At 50.7% G+C, this 15603-nt stretch overlaps 1 protein-coding gene across 1 annotated transcript in view; it reads left to right on the top strand.

Moving 5' to 3' along the window:
- Positions 1–2229: 2229 nt before the first annotated feature.
- LOC146871866 (synaptonemal complex protein 1-like) overlaps positions 2230–15603 on the top strand; it is a 2219271-nt gene continuing 2205897 nt past the window's right edge. Inside the window, exon 1 of the mRNA XM_085652069.1 lies at positions 2230–2327. The gene's annotated coding sequence lies outside the window, so the exon portion shown is untranslated. The remainder of the gene's footprint in view (positions 2328–15603) is intronic.

Raw genomic sequence — 15603 nt, 5'->3', positions numbered from 1 at the left:
CATAAAATGCAGATCAGCCACCAAGCATGCCACAGAGCTAGCAGAATCCATCCTCACTCACGACATAGACATAGCATTCATCACCGAGACATGGCTGAATGATTCCTCCTTACCACTCTTGGATACTCTTGTCCCCCCAGGCTTTGCAATCACCAACAAAGATAGAAAAGACCAAAGAGGTGGAGGCATAGCAATCATTCACAAAAACAATATTTCCGCGACGGAAATAGACTCCTTCAACTACAACACCTTTGAATGCCTAACTGCCAACATTAACACTAGCAACAACAAAAGACTAATCTCCCACCTTATCTACCACCCCCCAGGCAACACCACCGCATTCACTGAACACCTGTCCGACCTGATTGCCCACTGCAATCTCCGAGATGCGAACAACTTAATTCTGGGCGACCTCAACCTACACTGGAATGAAGAAAAACACCCGCTAATCCAGAACCTGAATGAGCTGCTACACAGCAACAACCTTAGCCAACACTGCTCAGAGGAAACTCACAACAAAGGAGCAATCCTAGATGCCATTATCGCTCAACGCGACACAGTCACGATAGACCACACCCTGCCCGTGGATCGGTCCGACCACCACTTAATCCTATTCCACCTCACTCAACCGATCACATTCCAACCCCTCACCCAAGACCCTCCCAAATGGACTAGAAATCTCACTCAGATCAACATGACTGACCTAGAGGAAAGGGTTAATTCCCTCCTCACTGCCTCCACGGATGATCTATCCACAACAGAACTCCCCGGCGACTACAATACAACCATGACATCCATTCTAGACCAAGTAGCCCCCCTGAAACTAAAAAAAAAACAGGCACATCCCATTCAGATCTTGGTTCAACATGGACATTCACAACGAAAGGAGACAACTTAGAGCTACATAAATACTATAGAGGCGCAACCCCTCCACAAGCCTACATGAACAACTCAAAGCAGCTCGAAGGAAGTACAAAAAACACACCAGCAGTGAAAAATCCATCTTTTTCTGCTCCGCCCTGGACAGCGCAAAAAACAGGCCCAACGAACTGTTTAAAATCATCAGGCAACAAACCTCCAAGCTCCATGAATCCTCAATGCAGGCCTCCAAGGACCTGTGCGAAAACTTCGCCAACTTCTTCAAAGAAAAATCACCAAGATTGAGCTCTCACTGGACATCAACGTCAACCCCACCTGCCAAAGCTTGCCCCCAGTGACAACAGACAGCATGTGCAAGCACCCCACGAAAACATGGAAGTCCTTCAACCCAATCCCGAAAGCTGAGATCCTCAAACTGATCTCCACATCCAAATCCCTTGATACCGATCAATGCTGCCTACTCATTCTCCTGGACCTATCGGCAGCCTTTGACACGGTTGATCACCAACTACTCATCAAGGCTTTACAAGAAAAGGTAGGTGCTGATGAGGTGGTGCTACACTGGTTCTCCTCCTTCTTATACAGCCACTCCCAAAGGATAAAAATCAAAAACTTTACTTCCGACCTAAACCCAGTCAGCAGGGGCGTCCCCCAAGGTTCAGTGCTCTCACCACAACTGTTCAACATATACATGGAACCCCTCATCACCATACTTAAAAATGCCAACATCCCTTTCCACCTATATGCAGATGACACCCAGATCTATCTAGAAACCTCCTCCATAGATGGCATTCACAGACTAAATGACACTCTAAAAGAAATCCAACATATCACCGTCGAGACACTTTGTCAACACCATTTTGTTTCTGTTGCTGATTACCCCTTGGTGTGCACAGTGGTGATTAGTGGGATTGTAGGGGTCACCACGGTGGAAGACGACTTGGGTCCTTTGTATTATGGTACTTTACAGTAGGAATAGGAAACCTTCTTGATGACTTAACATAACTCATACTTGCATTTTGTGTATAGACGGATGTCTAGCTATTTAACCGGGGAACTGGACATTTGCTTTTCATCAGAATAGTCGCAATGGTTAAAAGACATCACGAACATGCCAGTAGACTTTTACCGCAATATGAATTTATATTAATGACATTGAAATAGATATGCAACGGCGTATCACAGATGCTTATTCTGAGAACGGGTGTGCCTGTATGACAGGTCGCGTATCGCTTTTACAATCGTATCTCACATGAGAATTTGTTTTATGCACTCTCTAAGATGGCGGCACAAGTTGACTACACGGCAATACTACAAGTGTAGGGGGAAGTAGTCAGGTGATCTCCGTCTTAGGCTCAAGAGCCCTGATCACATGACACCGCCTTCTCTCGTACTCGAGGAAGACCGGCGTTGAGGAGTTAGGACGTGTATCGGCTGCCTGGCACAAGGTAAGTCCTTAAGAATGAAGGGTTTTAGACAGCACGAACTCTCAGATGGGTTCTTAAGACATAATTTTTATTCTATGGAGACTATTGGAAACCTGGTCTCAGACGGTGTCTTTATTGTTTAGGACTGAAGAAATTACAGAGATCAGGATACTAGAAGGACGCATAGCCCGGTTTTATAATTTGAACCTCACGCCACAGGATTTTGTGGCCTTGAATTATCACCACATATTACGTAGGTCCTAGCATGTTTGGGCAGTTCAAAAGCTACCCGTTTTTATTTTTCTTACTATTTTCTGGTATACTATGAGATGATCTATTAATAATGGTCGTTTTACTGGTGTTTTTGTCTTTCGTTTTTGTGCTACAGAATTCGTTTTGAGTGAATTTTGAAAGTCAGCTTTCTTATCATTCATATTAGCTTGCTCTGGGCACTTTAGGTTTTCTTGGTGGCGGATGCTTTTCTACTGTTTGTCACTGTGTGACACTGGTGCGTGTACGGCAAGTAGGCTTAAAAAACAATTCAACCTAATTCTAGCACATATTTACACGTGGCTATCTTTTTTGCGGTGCATATATTTTTCATGAACATTCTCAGACCTGTTTGACTTTTTTGTGTTCAATTTGACTTTATTTACCACGTCTGAGCGGTGGAAAAGTACTCAATCAGGGTTTTTTCTTGCACAACAATATTGTAATATGTCACAATAACAATAATTTGTGTATGAATTATTTGATTCTGCGATAAATCTGAGCAAAGTAGTGATTGTTAATCATTCCTTACCTAGCCTTGAAAAAGTCGCATGTACTACATACGGAGGCGACGAAACACGTGTTGGCTTGGGAGCATTCACTTACAAAAAAGCTTGAAGAAAGGAATAAAAGTCCAAAGAACTAAATCGAATCTTTTTCTTGATCAGAATTTAACATTTGAGAGTACTGTTGTACTTATATTACGTGTGCTGGTGAAATTGTCATTTTTGTGTTTTATTGGTTTAGGCTACATTCCTCTGAGAGGCTGGTGGTTCTCTCAACCTTACAGCACCGTAGCTAAAATTATAAAGAATCTAATATATTAGTGAAATATCCGTTTGGTGCCATTTACCTATGAATCATACCACCTGTTCTACATATACTGCATTGGCTGTCTATAAACCACTTAAAACTCTATCAAGACAAAACTGAGATCCTCAACATTTCCAACAGAGAAGAGAACCCTCAAATTGCAGAATGGCTAAAAGCTATGAATGCTCTCAACAGCAATCTCACTCTGGCAAACTCCGTAAAATCATTAGGAATCACCCTAGACCCAAAACCCAACATGGCCAAACATTTTAAAAACTCCGCAAAGAGTGCCTTCCTCAATCTGAAGCTACTCAACAAAATAAAACCATTCATCCCAACCAAAAACCTCAAACAAGCCACAAAATCACTGGTGATATCCAGACTCGACTATGGGAATGCAACCCTCACTGGTACACCAAATCTCACCTAGCTCCCCACAAAACAACTCTCAACATAGCAGCCAGTATGGTCACTGGAATTAGGAAATACGATCACATTTCACCAGCACTCAGAGAACTAAAATGGCTCCCAGTTGAATTGCGTGCCAGCTTCAGAACTGCCAGCCTTGCGCGTCAAAGCCCTGCAGACAAGAAAACCTGACCGCCAAACTCAAGAGGGCTAGTCAGACAAGTAACCTCAGGATCTCCAATACCCTACTTCTCATCCCTATGAAAACACGCAAGCAAAAAACCCCCTCACGGTCCTTTGCCGGAAACGCGCCCAAAATCTAGAACTCCATCCCAGCAGATATCAGAACTATCTCGTCCGTCACAAAATTAAAAAAAAATACTAAAAGTCCTTTTCCTCAACCGCTCCCTCCCCACCACCTTGATTTTAGTTGTGTCCCCTACAGAGCTCCTCTGCATGCCTAAAAATGTTTTCGCAAGTATCGGGGTGGTTGGCACAAATGGGTGGTGTGCTCTGTCTGGATTCCTCCCATTAACCAGCCACTGGATCCTCTAGTTAAGTTGAGCTGCAATGTAATATGCTTCAAAATCCAGGACTGCTAACCCGCCCTCCGTTGTGGCGCATTGCATCATGGCCAGCGCCACCCTCCTGTGGCCCATTCCCCATAGGAAGGAGACAGTCATCAAATTTAGGTCCCTAAATATCACTTGGGGAATCCACACCGGGAGGTTTCAGAAGAAGTACAGTAGTCGTGGGAGTGCCACCATCTTCAGTATGGCTACTCTTGCAACGATCGATAGTGGCAGGGACTTCCAAAAATCCATAGAGGATCGGAGCGAGCGTATCGTTCTGCCCACATCACCCTCCAAAATCTCTGTGGGACCATGATATACTTTTACCTCTAGGTATGTCAGACAGCTGGGTTCCCACTGAAGCAACCCAAGTCGGCTGGCAGGGGTCTGTTAGGTGTCATAGGGAAAAACTTCGATTTCTGCTAGTTGACCTTGAGGCCAGATAGCCTACCAAATTGTTCCAGCATAGACTGTGTCCCTTCCAGGTCCGTTGCCATATCAGGAACAGCAGGAGGTCATCTGCATACATATAGGCGTCTTGTTATTTGCAATGTTTGATGTCTGCCCGCACCTCCTGCAATGTAATGTCCATTATTAGCTGCTGAGTCTCTTCTGGATCTTGGCACCGTAGCCCCTCCAAATATTCTCGGGTCGGCGTTCTATCGCACTGCGCCGAGACCCTATATAGACTAGCATAGTACTTAGCAAAGATATCATTAATTCTCTCCTGTGTATATTGTCTGGTTCCCTCCTCATCGTCTAACTCCACTACTGGGACGCCTCTGCCTATCGGATTCGCCAACCATGCCAGAAGGGACCCAGATATGTCCCTCTCTGCATGCGTTCGCTCTAGGTGGTGTTTATAATCAAAGTACCTGAGCCTCTCGGTCTGTTTTGATACCTCCTCTTTGTCCTCCTGAACTGTCTGTTGGAGCTCTGGGTGCTCTGCGCTCCATCCCTCTAAGAGTCTTGTCCACCTCTTCGACTTCCTTGAGGAGTGTACTTCTGACCTCGTGATTTCTGCTATACATTGGCCTTGCAGGACCACCTTAAAGGCGTCCTACTCCGCCTGTGGCGAAGAGGCAGTCCCTTCATCATCAGTGAAGTATTGCGTGTTTTTTCCTCTAATCCCCTCCTGAAACACCTGATATTCTAGGACATCCGGGCGGAGTCTCCAGGTAGGGACTGCGGGTCTAGGGCGCATCCACTTTAGACTTAGTAGTGCTGGGTTATGGTCTGAAATCGTGCAAGATAAATATTCTACGGTGTGTACTGGCTCTGTATGTCTACGGTGCATAGAAAGGTGTCTAGTATCATGTGGAACTCATGTACAGCCAAAAAGTAAGAGTAATCCCTGTCCCGAGGATGAAGGGTGCCCCTATTGGTGTCGCCAGTTACTGAATGCCTGCGATGCGCTTGCTGTCGGAGAATCTTGTAGTGGGAGGTGGGATACAACTAGATACACATCGTCTACGCTGTTAAAGTCTCCCTCAATTATCGTAGTGCCGGTCAGATATGGAGCCAGACAGTGTTTCAATTGGGTAAAGAAGGCGGATTGCTCAGTATTGGGGAATATGCACTTACTGTGCTCAGTTTGCGGCCTTCTCTTCGTCCCCATATAGCCACATAGCTGCCATCTGGGTCAGTTAGGGAGTATATGAGCTGGAATGGGACCCCTGCTTGGATCCATATCATTGCTCCTCACGCATAGACTGAATATGTGTTATAATAAGCTTGCCCCCTCCAGCGACTCTGTAACGCTATTTCCTGTTTCTGCGTGAGGTGTGTTTCCTGTAGTAGAGCTATTTGGACGCTTCGCCAATGGAGATAGGACTTTATATCTCCTTGTCATTGTGTGCATTCCTCTAATGTTCCAAGTCATGCATTTATACCTCTGTGTACCTGCCATCTAGTGTTGCATCTAAAAATACGTATCCTCTTCCCCACAATGACCCTGTTTCTTCAACTGCCACAAACTCCCTTTGATCTGTGACGCATTCTATAGGTGGTGCAACTCAAAACCCTCCCTCTTTAGAAACAGTAAACCTTTCCCGCAAATCCCACTCCCCAAGTACAAGTAGGTAAACGCCTTCCTTCCAAACTAGTAAGTTAGTTCTGCAAGTGGCTGCTTGCAGATCGTTCAGTCAGAGGGTGTGGCCCATTGCTCCTCCAACCCTCAAGGCCACCACCGAGCTCATAGTTATCAGGAAATACCTTCAGGTCCGCCCCCATAGCAACCCTAGTACCTTGCCTCTGGGCCGATTGCACAGAGTTTCCCTCAGTCTCCCCTCTTGGTTACCGCACCCACATGTCTCTCAAATAATGCCATCAGCTGTTTGCGGCATCATCTCCGGAAGGACTCTACTTAGGGTCTCGGACTTACAGAACACCTTCTTCCCCTTTCCGCTCATCAGCGCCACCACCTTCATCGCATTTTGCCTTTCCATTTGTGCCTCCTCCTGTGTGGGGTCCAGCGCATCTCTCTTGGTCATTCTGTTGCGGGACCGGCCCCCTCGCCTTCTTCTCTGCCCCAGCTCCCGGGATGGTCCTGCTCCGTCGTGATTCTCCAGCCACTCCCAAGCCTCTTGCGGGGTTCGGAAGAACTCTGTTCCGTCTGGGGTGGACACTCGCAACCGGGCTGGATAAAGCATTATGTATTTGTAGTTCAGTTGACAGAGTTTTTGTTTCACGCTCTGGAATAAGCCCCGTTGTTTCTGCACTTCTTCTCTAGAAAAGTCCGGGAAGATTCGTACTATCACACTATTCACCTTGATGTCTCCCTTTTGACGTGCTTGAGCCAAGATGCAATCTCTGTCTCTGCAGTGAAGCAGTTTCACTACTACCACTCGTGGAGGGGCTGGGGCTCCAGGCACAGGTGGTCTCACCGGTACTCGGTGAGCTCTCTCCAATGCATACAACTTAGACAATCCTTCCGGCGCCATTTCCATACGCAGCCATTTCTGAAGGTAGTCCACCATGTAAGTGCCTTCGGCTTTTTCGGGCGGGATATTATTTCTGTGGGACCTGTTTTCGGTGTCTTCTGCCCGCAATACAAGTATTGCGCACTTTTGTCTAGAGGGCATCCAACTGTTTTTCATTGCTGCTATATCTGGAGAGGTTTCCGACAGCTTACGCTCGCTTGCTGACACTAGCTCCGTTAGTCGCCTGTGGCCCTCTCTAAGGATGCACAAGTCTGTACCTATGGAGTCTATCTTGGCCTCCAGCCGCTCGCTGGAAGTGGATATGGGCTGCAGGATGTCTTGCAATGTCAGGTCCTGTGGGCGTTCAGCTTGGGATTGTGGATTCTCATTCTCCTCCGTCGCCTTCTCCGGGTTATAGACGCCAATCACTATTGCGCCCTGCTAGTCCCACTTTCATGTGTAGGAGTTTCAGTGGGCAAGTCCAACAAGTATACGTTGTATAGTGAGTTGTGCGGTTCGTGGTCCCATGATCTGCACTCCCTCTAAAGGTGTGCAGTTAGTTTCAGGACCTACTACAGATGTCCATTGAGTCTTCCTCTGCGTCTTTCAGCAGCTAGGCTTCTCCCTGCCGTGCACATGTCCCTCCATCTTCTTCTGGTCTTCCTCAGCTTTCCAGCCAAGTAGCTCCGCGGCAGTGCCTGCACTTATATAAGCTGGTTGTGCGCCTCTGCCCCGTGCGGATTCGGGCATTTCCTAATTTCGTTGCTCCTGTCCTGAGGTGTCCCTCACTTGCAAGCTCCAGCTTCCTGGCTATCAAGAGCTGCGTCTTCGTCTGTCACCCCGATGTGGGTCTTCGCACCAGCTGTGCTCCTGAGCTAAATTCGGGCTTTACATTGTTGAGGCTGGGTTCCACCTCTGCAGACGTCTCTCCCTCTTGGGCTCGCTACCCTTGGCCGGCCCAGGCCTCCGCTGCTGGTACTCACGCACTATTGGGGGCCGGCCTGCCTTGTCATTGTCTCTGGAGCCTAGTTGCCGCAATTCCCTCGCTTGTCTTTATGTATTACTGCACCTCTAAGCATGACCCCCGGTTGACCCAGCCCTTCTTCCCTCCTCTGGACGATATCTTCGATGCCAGGGGGATCTTCTCAGTGTTCTTCTGTTCTCCAGTCTCAGGGGCCCGCCCTGGGCGCAACAGCACCAGCGCATCCCTCTATTGCTGTGATCTCTCCACACCTGCTTGGCTAGGCGTCCTCACCTCATGGTGTTACACTAGCCCGGCATTCAATGCTCTCTTGAGCTAGTTGCGCTTCGCCGTGTGACTCCAGCAGCTGCTGATTTTCTCTTCCCTCCTCCAGTCCTTCAGTTTATTGGGCAGGTCGCTGTAGTTCTCCCCATCTTCATAGGTCGGGCCCCTAATCAGCACCGCATCGGAGTCCCACTCATCCCGAGGGGGCTTTACACACTGTCCGCTGTGTCGGTAGCTGCACATCTCCTCTGCTGATCACACAGCTGTCTCGCTCCACTGTCCTTGTAGCTCCGCGGCGTAGCTCTCAGTCCCTCCATGAGTGCCGCCATTTTGGAAGGCTCACGAGTGCAGCAGCCGTTCCTCTGATCGGCTTGCCGCTTTCGTTTATGCTGGTGTTTTGTTGCCCCCAAGAATGCTTTCTTTTTCAGGCTGATTGGGGAGTTCACAGCAGGGGCACATTTCTTTCCAGATGCCTCAGGATGGAGCTGGATGGCATCCGGCCAATCAGAGCTCACGAGCTGTGCTACTCACTCAATCGGCTTCAGGCCACTCCCCGCAGAGGTTGGATAGTTGAGGCAAGAAATGTCTTTCTTCCTCCAGCCTTGCATTGCAGTTGTTGAACACAGCATGCCTATTGGGCCAATACTCCCACACCTTGTAAGAGACGGTTGCGCAAGTGCTGCCGCAGCTCCCAAGGAGGCCCGGACCATCCTCTGCCAAACAGTATCAGATGGGAGAGATGCAGCAAAGTGCGCCATTCAGTGTGGGCTTGACAAGACCGACTTGCTAGGCAGAGTGATGTCATCAACAATGGCTGTTCGACGCCACTCCTAACTAAGAACTTCTGGCTTTTCTGGGGATGTCCAAGCTTCCCTCATGGACATGCTCTTTGATGACAGAAATCTCTTTGGAGACAAAGCAGACATGGCCCTGTAGTACTTTAAGGACTCACGGGCTATGGCGAAGTCCTTAGACCTCTCAGTGGTCACACGTTGTCTGTCTGTTTTTCGCCCCTTTCTTGACTCCAGAAGGGGCTTACAGCCATACCCCAGCCACAAGGCAGCAAGGTTCAGCAACCATTGCGCGGCTGTGGCATTGCTCGTTCTAACCCTGTGGGTAAGGTGGCAGGAGGTCGGACCAGTCCACCATCCCCCCCTGCACCCTCAGCCTCCAAACCCCCCTAGTTCGGCCCATCAACATTGAGGGCGGCCAATCGGTGCAGGATCAACCATCACCTCCACCGATGGCAAATCATTGCGCCGGACAGATGGGTTATTCAGATAGTACGAAAGGGCTACTCCCTCCCCTTCAAGACTACTCTGCTCTCCATGCCTCCAACCTATGACCGGCTGACGGAGGATCACCTGACTTCGCTTCAGGTGTAAGTCATGACTCTCTTGGTCAAGGTGCCAGAAGTAGGATGTGGTTGTTATTCCCGCTACTTTCTGGTTCCTAAAAAGAACAAGGGCCTACACCCTATCCTGGATCGATGAGCCCTCAGCTACTTCCTCAAAACGAAAATGTTCAAGATGCTCACTCTGACGCAGGTCTTGTCTGCCCTGGACCAAGGAGACTAGATGATAGCTTTGGGCTTGCAGGACGCTAATTTTCACATTCCCATCATGCCTTACCATCTGCGCTATCAGAGGTTTACTACGGTAGGCCACGAGCACTTGTTCACTGTGCTCCCCTTTGGCTGTACTAGTATCCATCGGATGTTCACCAAGGGGATGGCAGTGGTCGCAGCCTACCTGCGCAGATCAGGGGTGCCAGTCTTTCCCTATTGCGACGACTGGCTGTTGAAGGCGGGCTCGCCCCAGGCTGTCGTCTCCCACCTCCGGACTAGGGTGTACCTCCTGCATTTGCTGAGGTTCACTATCAATGTGCCGAAGTCACACCTGACTCCCTCTCAGATGCGCCCTTTCACTGGAGCTGCTCTGGACAGTGCAGTTTTGGGCTTATCCTTCCAAAAAGCGAATCTGAAAGAAACACGTTAGTTATAGATTCCTTACCTTAGAATTACCCCCAGGCGTCAGACTGGATCCGGAAAGTTTTTCATCAGCAGTACCTCTGCACGTCGGAAGGTGGCGTCGGTCGGCTCCGCGTTCGTTCTTGGCGTCGTGTCGCTGGGATGTCGTCACGGTAGTTACTTAGACGCTGCCCTCGCTCTCTGACGTCAGTTTTTTTTTTTTTTTTTTTTTCCACACCAGCCAGCGCAGATCCAGAGAGCGGTACCTCCAGTCAATTTTTGACTGACTTCTTTCTCGACTTTTGTCGACTTCTTTTTTGAGTCCTTCATCTCCTGGTGAACGAGGGATGCCCGGCTTCAGGGCATGCGGTTCCTGTAACTGACTGATGTCAGTGACGGATCTGCACCGCGTGTGCCTCTTTTGCCTGGAGCTCGACCATGACCCCAAGCCGTGCTCCAACTGCTGGTCGATGGCGCTGAAAGCTGCTGGAGCCCTGGCAGTCGGCTACACGCCTTGGAGATCCCGGTCGCAAGGGAGGTCGAGGGACCGGTCTCGGAGCCAACACCATTCGTCCAGGTCATCGAAGTCTTCGCACTCTGGGTCGGGTAAGTCGAAACATAAGAAGTCGAAGAAGCATCGTCGCTCTTCGACTTCTCCTTGTCGTCGAGGGATGCAAGTGGTCCCCTCCGGCAGCTCCGTGTGCAGAGCCCGAAGAGTTGACTCCACATTTCCCTCCCTTCCCTGGACCCGGAGCAACTTCTGCCCAGCTTTGTATGTTTTACAAGGCGATGCATGCCATCTTTGGGCGGCCCGAACCCACCAGCGCGCCTTTGGGCCCCGCGGACTTGGTTGGGGGACCTAGGCCTTTTCCGACGACGGCTCCGTCCCCTGCACCGCAGGCCCCACGTGGATCCAGGCCTGGATCGGTTGACCTGATTAGGCCTCCACTGGCGCCGCTTCATCGGGCAACATTACCACTTTCGACGCCGGTCGGCCCCCCGGCTTGCGTCGACCCCAGCCTCCATCCTGATGTGGACCCGGAGCTGGACTGGCATCGCCCAACCCTACATCCGGCACCGAGTGGGGTTTTTGTGCCCCTTTTCACTCCCGGGGTCCCTTTTCGGCCAGATTGGCACCCAGAGGATGAGGAGGAGGAGGAATGGGAGGGGTCAGGTGATCCTCCGACTGATCAGCTGGAATCTGAGCAGGACTGGAGAGAGGAACTGGGGGATGCCAGTGGTCTGGACACCTCCCTTGAGCCTTGCATGTTGTCTCCTCCTACCGTGGCAATGGAGGAGGGAGCGTCATATGCAGTGGTATTGCGTAGGGCAGCCGAGGCCCTCAACCTCGAACTACCTACAATGGCAGTCAGGATTAACCTCCTGGCAGAGGTGCATCAGTGAGCTCTTCAGAGCCTCTGCTTCCGTTTAACAAAGCCCTTAATGACGTCCTTTTGGGCACTTGTGGATAGGATGATTGCCCGACGTCACCGTTCGGCGACCTACCTTTCCTTTCCCATCACCCCATCACTTTGATCTTGGTGGTCCAAGCCTCTACTTCCAAAAAGCACATTCCCTACCGCTCCTCTGGAAAGGGAATCAAAGAAACTGGATCATCTTAGAAAGAAGATTTTCTCTTCCGCCACCTTTGGACTGCCATCGGTAAAAACCGCATGTCTATTGGGGCATTATTCCCACTCTGTGTGGGACTCTGTTGCGCAGATGATGCCTCGGTGTCTGGAGGAGGCCCGGACAGTACTCTCCCAGGCTATTGCCGCTGGGAGGGATGCGGCCAAGTTTACCATCTGTTGTGGGCTGGATACTGAGACTCTCTGGGTAGGATGATTTCTAAATCGGTAGCTCTTCGATGCTACACCTGGATGAGATCGACTGGCTTTTCTGGGGATGTCCAGAATACCCTCATGGACATGCCCTTTGATGGCCGTCGCCTTTTCGGCGACAAAGCGGACACCGCTTTAGAGTGTTTCAAGGACACACGTGCTACAGCCAAGTCCTTGGGCCTCTCCAGCCGCCCTGTGCAGCCCGCCTTTTGCCCCTTTCGTGGCTAAGGAAGGGGTGCCCCGCTACGGCCGCCCAGAGCCACAGGCCGCAGCAAGTTACCCAACCTTTGTGCGGCCTGGGACGTGGGGACAACCGTCGTTGCTCCGGGGGCCAGCAGGTGGGCCAGTCTACCAACCCCCCATCCCCCCCCCCCCCCCTGCAGCAGCTTCCAAACTTTTCTAGTCTGACGTTTCAGGCCCATCAAACGCCAGTGGGTGGCAGGATCACCATCACCTCCCCCACTGGCGCACCATCACGTCTGACAGGTGGGTTTTGCAGATAGTCCAAAGGGGCTACTCCCTCCCCTTGGAGGCTACCCCTCCAGCCATGCCACCGCAATACCACCGCATGTCGGAGGATCATCTTGCCCTTATCCAGCAGGAAGTTATGGCTCTCTGGCCAAGGGAGCCATTGAGCGCGTGCCTATCCCAGAAGTAGGTCGTGGTTGTTATTCACACTACTTTCTGGTTCCCCAGAAGGACGAGGGCCTGCGTCCTATCTTGGATCTCAGGAACGTCAACCACTTCCTCCGGAAGGAGAAGTTCAAGATGTTGATGCTTGCTCAGGTCTTGTCTGCCCTCGACCCGGAAGACTGGATGGTAGCATTGGACTTGCATGATGCCTACTTTCACATCCCCATCCTGCTAGCCTACCGCCATTACCTGAGGTTCACGGTAGGCCACGAGCATTTTCAGTTCACCGTGCTCCCCTTTGACCTTACCAGCGCCCCTCGGGTGTTCACAAAAGTTATGGCGGTGGTCGCAGCTCATCTGCGCAGATCAGGGGTTTCAGTCTTCCACTATCTCGACGACTGGTTGTTGAAGGCATGCTCGCCCCAGGCAGTCGTCTCCCACCTCCAGACTATGGGCGACCTCCTGCATTCGCTGGGGTTCGCCATCACTGTGCCGAAATTACACCTGATTTCCACTCGGACGCTCCTCTTCATCGGAGCGGTTTTGGACACGACGCAGTTTCGGGTCCAACCGAACAGCGAGTCTGGGATATTTGGCTTATGATTCCGATCTTTCACCCTTTCAACTACGTCCAGATCTCGGAGGGCACTCCACAACAATTGCAGTGGTGGCTCACAAATCAGCATTGGGTCAGCGGCAGATCCCTCTCCCTTCCCCAACTGGAGCACACAGTGGTGACGGACGCGTCCCTTCTGGGATGGGGCGGCCACATGGGAGAGGGGGAGAGCAAAGGCCTCTGTGCTCCATTTCAACCTTCTGGAGCTCCGTTCGATCCATGTTACACTCAAGGCATTCCTTCTCTCTGTCCAGGGAAGAGTAGTGCAGGTGTTCACGGACAACACCACCACCAAGTGGTACTGCAACAAACAGGGCGGGGTGGGGTCGTGGACCCTATGTCAGGAGGCCCTCCGCCTCTGGACATGGCTGGAACATCAGGGCATAACCCTGGTGGTTCAACACCTGGCGGGTTCTCTGCACGCCAGGGCCGACAAACTCAGCTGCAGGTGCATGATGGATCACAAATGGCGTCTTGACTCAAAGGTGATGCAAGGTCTCTTTTGACAGTGGGGAGAGCCTTGGTTAGATCTATTCTCCTCCGAAGGGAACGCACACTGTCAGCAATTCTGCACGTTGAAATTTCCAAGGCGGCACTAGCTCGGTGATGCTTTTCGTCGCAAGTGTAGTTGCGGTCTGTTGTATGCCTTTCCGCCTATACCTCTTCTGCCCAGAGTGCTGAAGAAGATCAGGCGTGACTGGGCCCAAGTCATTCTTGTGGCTCTGGATTTGGCACGAAGAGTCTGGTATCCCAAGCTGCTCAAAATGGCCATCGATCCTCCGATCAGACTGCCTCTTCGGTAGGATCTTCTGTCGCAGCAGCAGGGGACGGTCCTCCACCCGAACCTGTCCAGCCTCCACCTCCTTGCATGGAGATTGAGCGGCGCAAGTTGACTTAATTCAACCTGCCTCCCGAAGTCTGCGATATAATCCTGGCAGACAGGCATCCCTCCACTAAGACGGTATACGCTTGTCAGTGGAACAAATTTGTGGCATGGTGCACAGCAAAGGCTGTGGATCCCCTTTTTGCCCCTCTTTCTGAGGTTCTTTTGTTCCTCCTTTCTTTGGCCCAGCAGGGCTCTGCTCTGGGCACTATCAAGGGCTATCTCTCGGCCATCTCTGCCTTCCTTCAGCTTCCAGATCAGCCTTCCCTTTTCAAGTCCCCATTTGTAAATTGCTTCTTGAAAGGCCAAACTCATCTCTTTCCTCCTAATCCCTTCGTTATGCCTCAGTGGGACTTGAACCTGGATTTAACTTATTTAATGTGTGCTTACTTTGAGCCTCTTCACAACTGTCCTTTGAGGCTTTTAACTCTCAAAACTGCATTCCTGGTGGACATCACATCTGCCAGATGATCAGTGAGCTCCAGGCGCTTTCTTCAAAGCCTCTTTTTCCATCTGTGCATCCGGACAAAGTTGTCCTTAGGACTCGTCCATCCTTTCTGCCCATGGTTGTCACTGCCTTTCAAATCGGGCAGACCATCACTTTGCCCACCTTCTTTCCGCCTCCGCATCGTCCGAAGGGGGAAGAGAGGCTCCACCGTCTGGACCCAAAACGTGCGCTCTCCTTTTATCTGGATCGCACCAAACAGTTCCCAGTGGATGACCAGCTCTTTGTTGGGTACGTGGGCGCCAAGAAAGGTCGGGCCGTACACTGGCGACTATCTCCAGATGGGACGTTTTGTGAATCAAAACATGTTATTCTTTTGCAAAAAAGGAGCCTCCAGTGGGGCTGCGTGCCCATTCCACCAGAGCAACGGCAGAAACTACTGCTCTGGGATGAGGCATTCCTCTGAATGACATCTGTCAGGCAGCTACGCACACTTCGTTACACACTTTTACGGAACACTACTGCTTTGACGGTCAAGTCCGGAGAGATGGCTTCTTTGGCCATTCGGTTCTCCAGGACTTCCTGGTATGATCTTGGTTCGCAGACCCACCTCCGGGGTTGGTATTGCTGGGGTATCTATTCTAAGGTAAGGAATCTATAACTAACGTGTTTCTTTCAGA

Source organism: Triturus cristatus, chromosome 1_1 (assembly GCF_964204655.1).
Source record: "Triturus cristatus chromosome 1_1, aTriCri1.1, whole genome shotgun sequence".
NCBI lineage: Eukaryota > Metazoa > Chordata > Amphibia > Caudata > Salamandridae > Triturus > Triturus cristatus.
This window is presented reverse-complemented; position numbering and strand designations above follow the sequence as displayed.